General features: G+C 41.2%; 1 pseudogene; it reads left to right on the top strand.

Moving 5' to 3' along the window:
• The first annotated feature begins 3,577 nt into the window (after positions 1-3,577).
• Positions 3,578-10,083, top strand: LOC108529394 (tubulin beta-4B chain pseudogene; annotated as a pseudogene).
• Positions 10,084-10,681: the final 598 nt, after the last annotated feature.

The following is a 10,681-nucleotide window of genomic DNA, read 5'->3' as shown; positions in this document are numbered from 1 at the left end:
CCGCGCCTGGCCAAATCACTACTTTCTAAGAAAAGAATAAACCTCTGAAAATCACAGGACTTTCTTATACCTCCAGTTCCAAATGCAGCATCCAGCACTATATCTCTTTTATTCAATAAGCATTTTTGGTCACCTCCTATGTGCCAGGCCTGTGTCACTGCGCCAAGTGCTGAAAACAGAGAAAACCCAGACCTAGACCTGCCTCAAGAAGTTCAAAACCTCTTAAGTTGGATAAAAGGCTATACAAGACAATGAGATATGAAGACTACCTAAAGAGATGAACAAATAGCTATGAAAGTCCAAGAGAGGGCAAGATACATCTCCAGTGGGGAAGATCAGAATTGGAAGAGGTGACATTTGGATTAACTTAATGCTAGTGTATTTCATCACACAGACACATGGGTGGTGTGTTAACTGTAACAGGATGGATGAGACTTACCTAAGTTAAGACTTAAAATAAGATCTGCCCACAAGATAGGAACTGAACTTAGGGAAGTGAATCTAGTTCTAGGTTCCTTTTCTTAGAGTGTGGCCCAGGAGTAATTGTATCAGAGAGACTTGGCTACTTGTTAAAAATGTAGATTCCTATGACCAGTTCCCAGAATTTCTAATTTATTGACTGGAGTGAGTGAATGCAAAAATCTATTTAACTCATGCTGCAGGTGATCACTATCCTGTCTAAATTTGCCAGGATTTGTCAGGCAACAGGTGGTAGTGCAGAAAGCTCAAGTTAGAGACACCCAATATAACAGAAGTAGATGTTCTGACAGGTGGAGACAGAGCAAGGACAGTGTCAGGGAACCTAGGAGCAGGCAAGACTGCATATCCAAAGAGACCTGCAGCAAGGCATCCTGTCCCCTCCATATGGCCCTGGGTATTGGGATTTCAAGTTTAGGACTTTCTTCCAGGTGAAAATATACGGAGAAAGCCAACTGGAGATAACAAAGTAAATCACACAGTTTTGTGGTGAGAGTGTGTGTGTGTGTGTGTTTGAGACAGAGTCTCACTCTGTCACCCAGGCTGGAGTGCAGAGGCGCACTCTCAGCTCACTGAAAACTCCATTTCCTCCGTTCAAGCGACTCTCCCGATTCTCCTACCTCAACCTCCCAAATAGCTGGGATTACAGGTGTACACTGCCATGCCTGGCTAATGTTTGTATTTTTAGTAGAGACAAGATTTTGTCATGTTGACCAGGCTGGTCTCAAATTCCTGGCCTCAAGTGATCGCCCGACCTTGCACTCTCAGAGGCTGGGATACCACGGCATGTGCCCCACCTGTGGCCCGGGCAATAGCACAGTTTTTTTTTTTTTTTTTTGTTATTATACTTAAGTTCTAGGTACAATTGGCATAATGCAGGTTTGTTACATATGTATTACCTTCATGCCAGTTGGGCTGACCCATCAACTCTCAGCACCCATCAATTCATCAGTTTATATCTACTAACTCCCCAATGCAAGCCTCCCTCCTCCCCTCCTCCTCTCTCCTCCCTATGATAGGCCTCCAGCGTGATGTTCCCCTCTCTTCATGTATCTCATTTCTCTATATCCACCGATGAGTGAGAACATCTCTCTTTGGTGTTGTGGGTTTCTTGTTCTTGATAGTGTGCTAAGGAATGATGGTTCCAGCTGCATCCATGTCCCTACAAGGACGCGCAAACTCATCCTTTTTTAGGCTCGATAGTATTTCCGGAGTGGGTGTATATGTGCCACGATTTTCTTAATCCAGTCTGTCACAGATGGACATTGGGTGATCCAAGTCTTTGCGTAGTGTGAATAGTGGCTGGCAAGGTTAAACAATACGTGATTGCAGTGGTTCTTGTAGTAGAATAATTTATAATCCGTTTGGGTATGAGTGACCAGAGCTGGATGCCTGGGGTCATATGGGTACATCTAGTTCTAGATCCTGAGGGGAATTGCCATACGTGTTTTTGCCATAATGGTTGAAGACTAGCTTACAATTCCCACCAACAGTGTAAAGAAGTGTCTATTCTCCACATCCTCTGTCCGAACACCTTGTTGTTCCGGGACTTCTTAATGATTGCCATTCTAACTGTGTGAGATGGTATCTCATGTGGTTTTGATTTGCATTCTCTCTGATGGCGAGTGATGATGAGCATTTTTTCATGAATAGCACAGTTTTAAAGTTTTCTAGGCAGTGTCAGAAAAAGGACATGGGCACTAAACTAACTTACCCATGATTTAGTTCCTAGGAATGGGGGTCAAGATAAAAATGCCGGAATCTACTTACTAGAAGCAAGACCAGAAGCACATCTTCTGGTTTTAATTCTGGTTCTTTATTATTAGGTTGGTGCAAAAGTAATTGTGGACTTTGCTGTAGAAAGTAAAGGTAAAACCCGCAATTACTTTTGCACCAACCTAAACAGACTCACCTAAGAAGCTTTATAAAAATATGTACTCCTAAGCTTCCCACTGGACTTAGAAAATCAGAATTGTGAAGAGAGAAATGTGAATTTTTGTAAGTTCTTCTAGGTAATTCTGGAAATTATTCAAGTTTACAAAGCAATAAACAAGGACTCCTTTTCTCCATCCACAATCACCACAGCCCCCATCAATCACAGGTCACAAACGGAGCCTGCAGTAGGAATCCTGTGGCAGATACTGAGCAGAAAACAAGCCTGTGGACCAAGCAGTTAACATAAAAATCTCACGGCAGAAGAAATGTCAGCTTGCAAGTTCTGTGAGTCTTGCAGCAAACAAGACATTTCCAGTACAGAACATCAGCAAAGTTTGTTGTTGCTGTGGTTTTGTTTTATTACCGTATTTAAAATAGCTCTTCAGCATATCAATACTTAAGATAGTAAAAATCCCATTGGCCCTGTCTTAGTGTGTTCCAGTTGCTTCAACAAGATATCATAAACTGAGTGGCTTATAAAGAACAGAAATGTATTTTTAACAGTTCTGGAAGCTAAGAAGTGCCAGTAGATTTGGTGTCTCCGGACACCCAACCCACATTGGGAAAACCTAATCAGCTAACAAAGGCCCATCTCCTAATACCATCATCCTGGAGGTTAGGATTTGAGCATCAAAACTTTGACAGGACACATACAGACCAAAGCAGGCCCATTCTCTTACTCCAGCTCAACAGAAGAATCTCATTTACAGACATCACTGAGCCTTCTCCCTGTCTGATTTTGTTTTTTCACCTAGTGACTATTGACAAAGAGCAGTGTTGAATATGATGTTAATTTCAGCCAAACAACATTGGTAGCATGTAGAGTATTTGCTCATTCCATAGTCTCATGTCACATCACGCTGTTTTTAAATCAAATTCTACTTTTAATCTTTAGTTTTAATTTACCTTTATCTGAAACATAAATGCCATTAATCACATAGAAGGAAAGTAGGAGCTAGTAGGACAGTAATCTAGCTAAGCTGCAAGCAAGTGAAGCTTTTTTGTAAGGAAAGAGCTGTAGAATCACAAGACAATCTGTATCACAAACCAGCAAATATATGCTAAATAGTATCTAATTTCACAGGGTGCCACCCAATTGAAATTGAGCCAGGCCACCTGATTCCTTCTTCCACTGGTAAAGACCATCTCATGTGAACCAGCTGCCATGGATGTGGTTCAGAAAGCTGTCCCTGAAAAGAACTCTGGGCCATCTGTGCTTACAGTTCTATTAATAGAATGTTCTCCAAATCATAGACCTTCATCTGCAACCTCACATCAAGACTTTCTCCAACATGAGACCCGAAGAACATCACTCATCAGCATTCTTTGTGATCTATTGGGAAGGCACCATGATTTGAAGGAAAGGGTCAAAGGTAGGGTGGGAGCCAGATGAGACTGAATTCTGAGGCCAGGGGCATTCCTTTTCCCCTTTATCTTGCCAGGGTCAGGCCCGGTGATGACACAATTGTGTGTTGAGTTGTACTGAAGCATTTTGTAAGTGCCAAGCCAGTGGAAGCAGCTTTACAAGGTTGCTGCATAATGGAAAAAGCCGTCCTCATTATTAAAAGAAGACGAGAAAAGGGAGGTTCATCAGTTCAGTAACTTGTGCACGTTGATACATCCTAGGGCCAAGATTCAGACTTGGGTTCTCTGACTCCACACCTGAATTTGATGGCCTCCACCGTCTCATACGTTTTTGTTTTCCATTATTTTTGGTCATACTTGGGAACTTCGACTTTGATTGTGATTTATTTTTCTTGAACCAACCCTGATGGAGTTTTTTATGTCTCTAGAGAAAGGTGAAATGACTAACACAAGGAAGCTGAAGTAGCAATAACATTTCTTAAAATTAATTGTTAAGAAATATAGAGGCTTAAACCACATAGAAATAATAGCAGATGACATGAGACACCAGATGGAGTCCAATTAGGCACACAATGCATGTCTGATAAACAAGAGAAATTGTAAAACACACTAAAAGAAAAAAATGGAAACAATGGTCATTATGTTTAGATCTTTTTTTTTAAAAAAAGCTTTTGCTAAGGCCATCATTTTCTCTTTAAGACCATAGAAAGTTAGTGGCTACCAGAAACATTGCAAAGATAACTAAAGATGTTGATGTGAAGCATGGAAGCAGCATCCTCATGCTTAATGTGCTGCTAAGGAAATAAATATAAGTAAACCAAGGTTGACTACATATCCCTTATGTTATTTTCCCACCATGGTTCTAATCTTAAGAACATCAAATATATGAGACATGATGAGTGACAATGACAAAGATACTTTGCAATACAGTCTAAACCCAAGCATATGGCATGTGACATACATAGCTATGTATAGATCCATTTATTGATATATGTGTATATATATCTATATATCTGTATCTCATATGACATATAATAACATACTGCCAAGAACAAGGGTAGAGGCTTTTAAAATATGTAAAAAGAAACTAATACAAAAGTTAGAATACAAGTCAAGAGAACAAATAATCTAAGAAAAATGGGAATATAGTTTCTTCAGTCATTTATTCAGAGAGTGCTAAGTGTTAGAGGTTAAGAATGTATAACATTTTGTTGACTTCCATATATGCTTACAGTTTAGTAAAGAAGATAAAAATGTGTTAAGCAATGCCTGACACTAGTGGAAGAATTAGAAAAGACTTCCAGGTCGGGTGCAGTGGTTCACGCCTGTAATCCCAGAACTTTGGGAGGCCGAGGCAGGCAGATTACTTGAGGCAAAGAGTTCAAGACCAGTCTGGCTAACATGGTGAAACCCTGTCTCTACTAAAAATACAAAAATTAACCGGGTGTAATGGCCCATGCCTGTAGTCCCAGCTAGAGTTCAAGAATCACTTGAATCTGGGAGGCAGAGATTGCAGTGATCCGAGATTGCACCACTGCACTCTAGCCTGAGCGACAGAGGGAGACTCTGCCTCAAACAAACAAACAAACAACAACAACAACAAAAACAGAAAGACTTCCAAGAGATTGTAAATGAACTTGTAAAGAAGAAAATTAGACCAATGAGAATTCTTGAAGGATATTTCAAAGAGTTTTAAAAGCCCAAAACAAAAGGAGAAAATAAATGATTTAAATGTCTCTTTTTAAATGCAAGGCAAAGGCGATAAACCTGTTCCTGTAACCAAATTTCTGTTTAGTAGCTCTGCATTGTTACCACAACATGCCATTGAGAACTCTGGTTCCACTGAGGAAAACCTTTCCTATGACCCTCTAGAATAGCAAACTCAGTGCCAATGGGGTAATTACAGAGTTATTTTATGGTTTCCTGTGTTTTGTCTGTTTGTCAATATTAATGCTAAGGACTGCCGAGACCAGCTCGGTCAGGGAGACCCTAACCCAGCGGCGCTAGAGGAATTAATGACACACACACAGAAATAGAGAGGTGTGAAGTGGGAAATCAGGGGTCTCACAGCCTTCAGAGCTGAGAGACCTGAACAGAGATTTACCCACCTATTTATTAACAGCAAGCCAGTCATTAGCATTGTTTCTATAGATACTTGATTAACTAAAAGTGTCCCTTATGGGAAATGGGATTAACTAAAGTATCCCAATGGGATACGAAGGGACGGGCGGAAATAAAGGAACAGGTTGGGCTAGTTAACCGCAGCAGGAGCATGTCCTTAGGGCACAGATCACTCATGCTTGTTTGTGGCTTAAGAATGCCTTTAAGCGGGTTTTCCCAGCCCGGGCGGGCCAGGTGTTCCTTGCCCTCATTCCGATAAACTCACAATCTTCCAGGGTGGGCATAATGGCCATCATGAACATGTCACAGTGCTGCAGACATTTTGTTTATGGCCAATTTGGGGGCCAGTTTATGGCTAGATTTTGGGGGGCCTGTCCCCAACAAAGGACATTAATTGAGATGCATGCTTCTAATTCCTCTTACTTGTATAGAAGTACTGTAGATTAGAGAAAGGATTTCCAAAAGCGGGGAAAAAAAGAGAGTCCCTAAAAAGGCAGCACCATAAAGAGTTGTAAAAGAGGAGAATCATGTCCTCAAATGTTAAAAGAAGATTTAAGGATTAGCCAAGGAAATTCTCACCTTTACAGAAAAATGAGACATTATGTCAAAGATTATGAGAAGGTGGGGGAAAGAGAGAAATGCCTCAGAATTTTCTGGAGGGTTTTATAAAACCACACCATACATTACACACGTGCATAAACACACACACACACACACACCCCTGTAGGATCTGATGTGCTTACGACCGTGGCATGATCTCATGATTCAGAACCAGGGCCATGAAGAACCACTATCATTGGGGGAATATGCCTTATCCCTCAGATGTGCTGGAGATGATAGAGTTGTTTAAAAAATCAGAGTGCAAGTAGCAGAAGAACTAAGGCAGAAGGAGATGCCTTGTGAAATACATTAACAATAACAGTTAAAGCAAGAGAATCAACTACCACCAACGGAAGAGTAGGGTACCCTGGTACTTGCCTCACTGAAAATCATCTAGAGCCAATTTAAAAGGAAAGCACAAACAACCCTCCAAAACAAATCCAATATGATTATTTTGTGAAGGGTAAAAACAACCCCCAAATTATAGAAATGATACTTTTTTTAATTCAACAAAAGACACAATCAGGAAAAAAAATAGAACAGAGTTATAAGGTAAACTTTTAATATTATGTACTTATGAGACACTAAAATTTGCAATCCGTTTTCTTTATTGCTGTAGAAAGTAGTATGTATATTACTTTATAGTAGAGTTCTACAAGTAGAAATTTTATAATTGAACTAGGTATTATTTATTACACATAAATGTTACTATTTTTTATTTGAGTTTGGTTATTTTTAGTTAGAAACTGCTTATAGTTTAACCCTGATAACAGGGTTAAATTGTTACTTACAAATATAGTAAACATGGCCGGGCGCGGTGGCTCAAGCCTGTAATCCCAGCACTTTGGGAGGCCGAGACGGGCGGATCACGAGGTCAGAAGATCGAGACCATCCTGGCTAACACAGTGAAACCCCGTCTCTACTAAAAAAAACAAAAAACTAGCAGGGCGAGGTGGCAGGCGTCTGTAGTAGTCCCAGCTACTGGGAGGCTGAGGCAGGAGAATGGCGTAAACCCGGGAGGCGGAGCTTGCAGTGAGCTGAGATCCGGCCACTGCACTCCAGCCTGGGCCACAGAGCAAGACTCCGTCTCAAAAAAAAAAACAAAAAACAAAAAAACAAAAACAAATACAGTAAACTAAAGGAGCTTTTTCATTCTAGCATGCCTATATTGTGGGCTTATGTTTTTTCCCTCTGCAATATTCCAAACTTGTCTTCAAAGGAAAATAAGACATTATATCAATGATTATGGGGAGATGATGGTAAGAGAGAAATGCCTTAGAATCATCAGGGTAATTTTACAAAACCACACCACACAGGTGCACACGCGTGAGCAAGTGTGCACACACGTGCGCATATGCACACACAGACGTAGAGGTCCTATTTCTTCAAAGTAAAAATAAGTTGAATGTTAATACTCTACATCAGAAAAAAATACCAAAAGTTTAATGAAGAGCTTACTCCCCTTTTGTTTTAATTTACTGAAATCATCTATATATCTTTTTTGTAATTGTCAACATTATTTTGTATTTTATCTTTCCAACTACAGTTTTCTTGTTGCTCCTTGAAGAAATTATTTTGGGGAATCTGAAGCTTCATGTTTACAGATTTGCAGATCCTTTGGTAACACAAGAGGATGACAGAACTGCCTCAAGTTATCTTCTGAGCTGGCAGACTTCTCAAATTTGCACAGACACAACGTTTAGTGACCTTTGGAGTTCTGAAACTACATGAATCATCATTAAAGGAAAAGTGAGCCAAAGCCACTGGGAAGTTCATTTCTCAGAGGATTAACTTCATTTTGTTTCATACATAAGCAGTGAAGGTATATATAGATCCATGTTATTTTTCAGGTCAAGTAAAACTTTCCTGTGATTTAAAAGTTGTAGTAAGTACACGATTTTATTTGAAACTCTATGTAGCTAATAAAGACAAAGAGAACAGCTAATTTGAAATTGCCTGCACAAGCAAATTAAAGTTTCCAAAATCTATTATAATTTTGTCACTCTAAATGAAGACTCGTGTGACATATTGGACTCCCATACAGAAGACTACTTCAGGATTGTCTTTCTATAATTACTACTTTCACTTCATTAATAATCATAATGCCTTTTCCTATATGCATCTGTCCATCAGCAAGTGAAGACAGGAATTGCCTGACCTTGCAAGAAAAATAAACTGCTCGATGCAAATCGTAATGAAGTTGGTAAAACAGTTTGGCTTTAGGGAGATGAAGATGATGTATTTTGGGGAAGAAAAATCCCTTATTACTAAGATATATTTTATCCCCATATAAAGTAGCAAAATAATATTATTTATTCATAAACAAAAAGTAGTGATCTAAAGGTTTTCCCGAGTTATTTAGGTTGATACAAAAAGTAATTGCAGTTTTGCCGTTATTTTGATGGCAAAAATCACGATTGCTTTTGCACCAACCTAATATTAACACATCAACAGATATAGGATATCGGATCTGAATTTAAAGGGTCAGTTTATAAATCGTATATAGTTCTCTCCAGATATAAAGTGGATTCCAGCACTCTGCACGCCTGAGCCTCTGCTCCTGTGACTATCCTACCGCCTTTATCCCCACTGCTGCCACCTTGAGAGAGATCGTGCACCTACAGGCTGGTCAGTTTGGCAACTAGTTCTACGGGGCGATCCTACTGGCACTTAGCATGGAGATAGCAACCTGCTGCTGGAGTGCATCAGTGTGTACTACAATGAGACCACTAGTGGCAAGTATGTGCCCCACGCTGAGCTCATGGATCTGGAGCCCAGCACCGTGGACTCTCCTGTGCTCGGGCTCCTTCGGGCAGATCTTACCGCTGGACAACTTCATCTTCCATCACAGTGGTGCCGGAAACAACTGTGCCAATGGGCACTACACAGAAGGTGCGGAGCTGGTGGATTCGGTGCTGGACATTGTGAGGAGGAAGGCTGACAGCTGTGACTGCCTGCAGAGTTTCCAGCTGACCCACTCCCTGGGAGCAGGGACTGGGCCTGAGAGGGGTACCCTTCTCATCAGCAAGATCCCAGAGAAGTATCCAGACAGGATCTTGAACATGTTCAGTGTGGCGCCCTTTCGCAAGATGTCAGATATGAGGGTGGAGCCCTAAAACATCACCTTCTCAGTTCACCAACTGGTAGAAAACACAGCTATGACCTATTGCATTGATAATGAAACTCTCCATAACGTCTGCTTCCGAACCCTAAAGCTAACCACACTCACCTATGGTGACCCGAACCACCTGGTGTCTGCCACCGTAAGTGGGGTCACTACCTGCCTAAGCTTCCCCAGTCAACTCAGTGCTGACCTGCAGAAGCCGCTTAAGTACATGGTCCCATTCCCTACCTGCACTTCTTTATGCCTGGCTTTACCCTGCTGACCATCCAGGGCAGCCAGCACTACCAGGTCCTGATAGTGCCTGAGCTCACCCAGCAAATGTTTGATGCCAAGAACATAATGGCTCCCTGAGACCCCTGCCTAACGGTGGCCACGGTGTTCATGGACTACATGTCCATGAAGAAGTTGGATGAGCAAATGCTTAATGCCAAAACAAGAACAGCAGCTACCTTGTTGAGTGAATCCCCAACCATGTAAAAACACTTGTCTGTGACATCCCACTTCTGGGGCTATAAATGTCTGACACCTTCATCAGCAACAGCATGGCCATCCAGGAGCTGTTCAAGCACATCTCTGAGTAGTTCACGGCCATGTTTCGGTGCAAAGCCTTTCTGCACTGGCACATGGGCAAGAGCATGGACTAAATGGAGTTCACCAAGGCCGAGAGCAACATGAACAACCTGATGTCCCAATACCAGTAATACCAGGACATCTCAGCCATGGAGGAGAGAAAGGTTGAGAAGGAGGCCAAGAGGAAGGTGGCCTAGAGCCTTCAGACATGGACACTGGGTAAAGTGGGGAAGCAGTGGGAGCTCTATTTACTCACAATCTTTTTTTTTTTCATTTTATTATTATTATTATTTTTGTATTATACTTTAAGTTCTACGGTACATGTGCATAACATGCAGGTTTGTTACATATGTATATTTGTGCCATGTTGGTGTGCTGCACCCATCAACTCGTCAGCACCCATCAATTCATCATTTATATCATGTATAACTCCCCAATGCAATCCCTCCCCCCTCCCCCCTCCCCATGATAGGCCCCAGTGTGTGATGT

This window comes from Rhinopithecus bieti, unplaced genomic scaffold, assembly GCF_001698545.2.
Source record: "Rhinopithecus bieti isolate Rb0 unplaced genomic scaffold, ASM169854v2 scaffold_6712, whole genome shotgun sequence".
Lineage (NCBI taxonomy): Eukaryota > Metazoa > Chordata > Mammalia > Primates > Cercopithecidae > Rhinopithecus > Rhinopithecus bieti.
The sequence above is the reverse complement of the archived record's forward strand: the minus strand, read 5'-3'. Positions and strand labels throughout refer to the sequence as shown.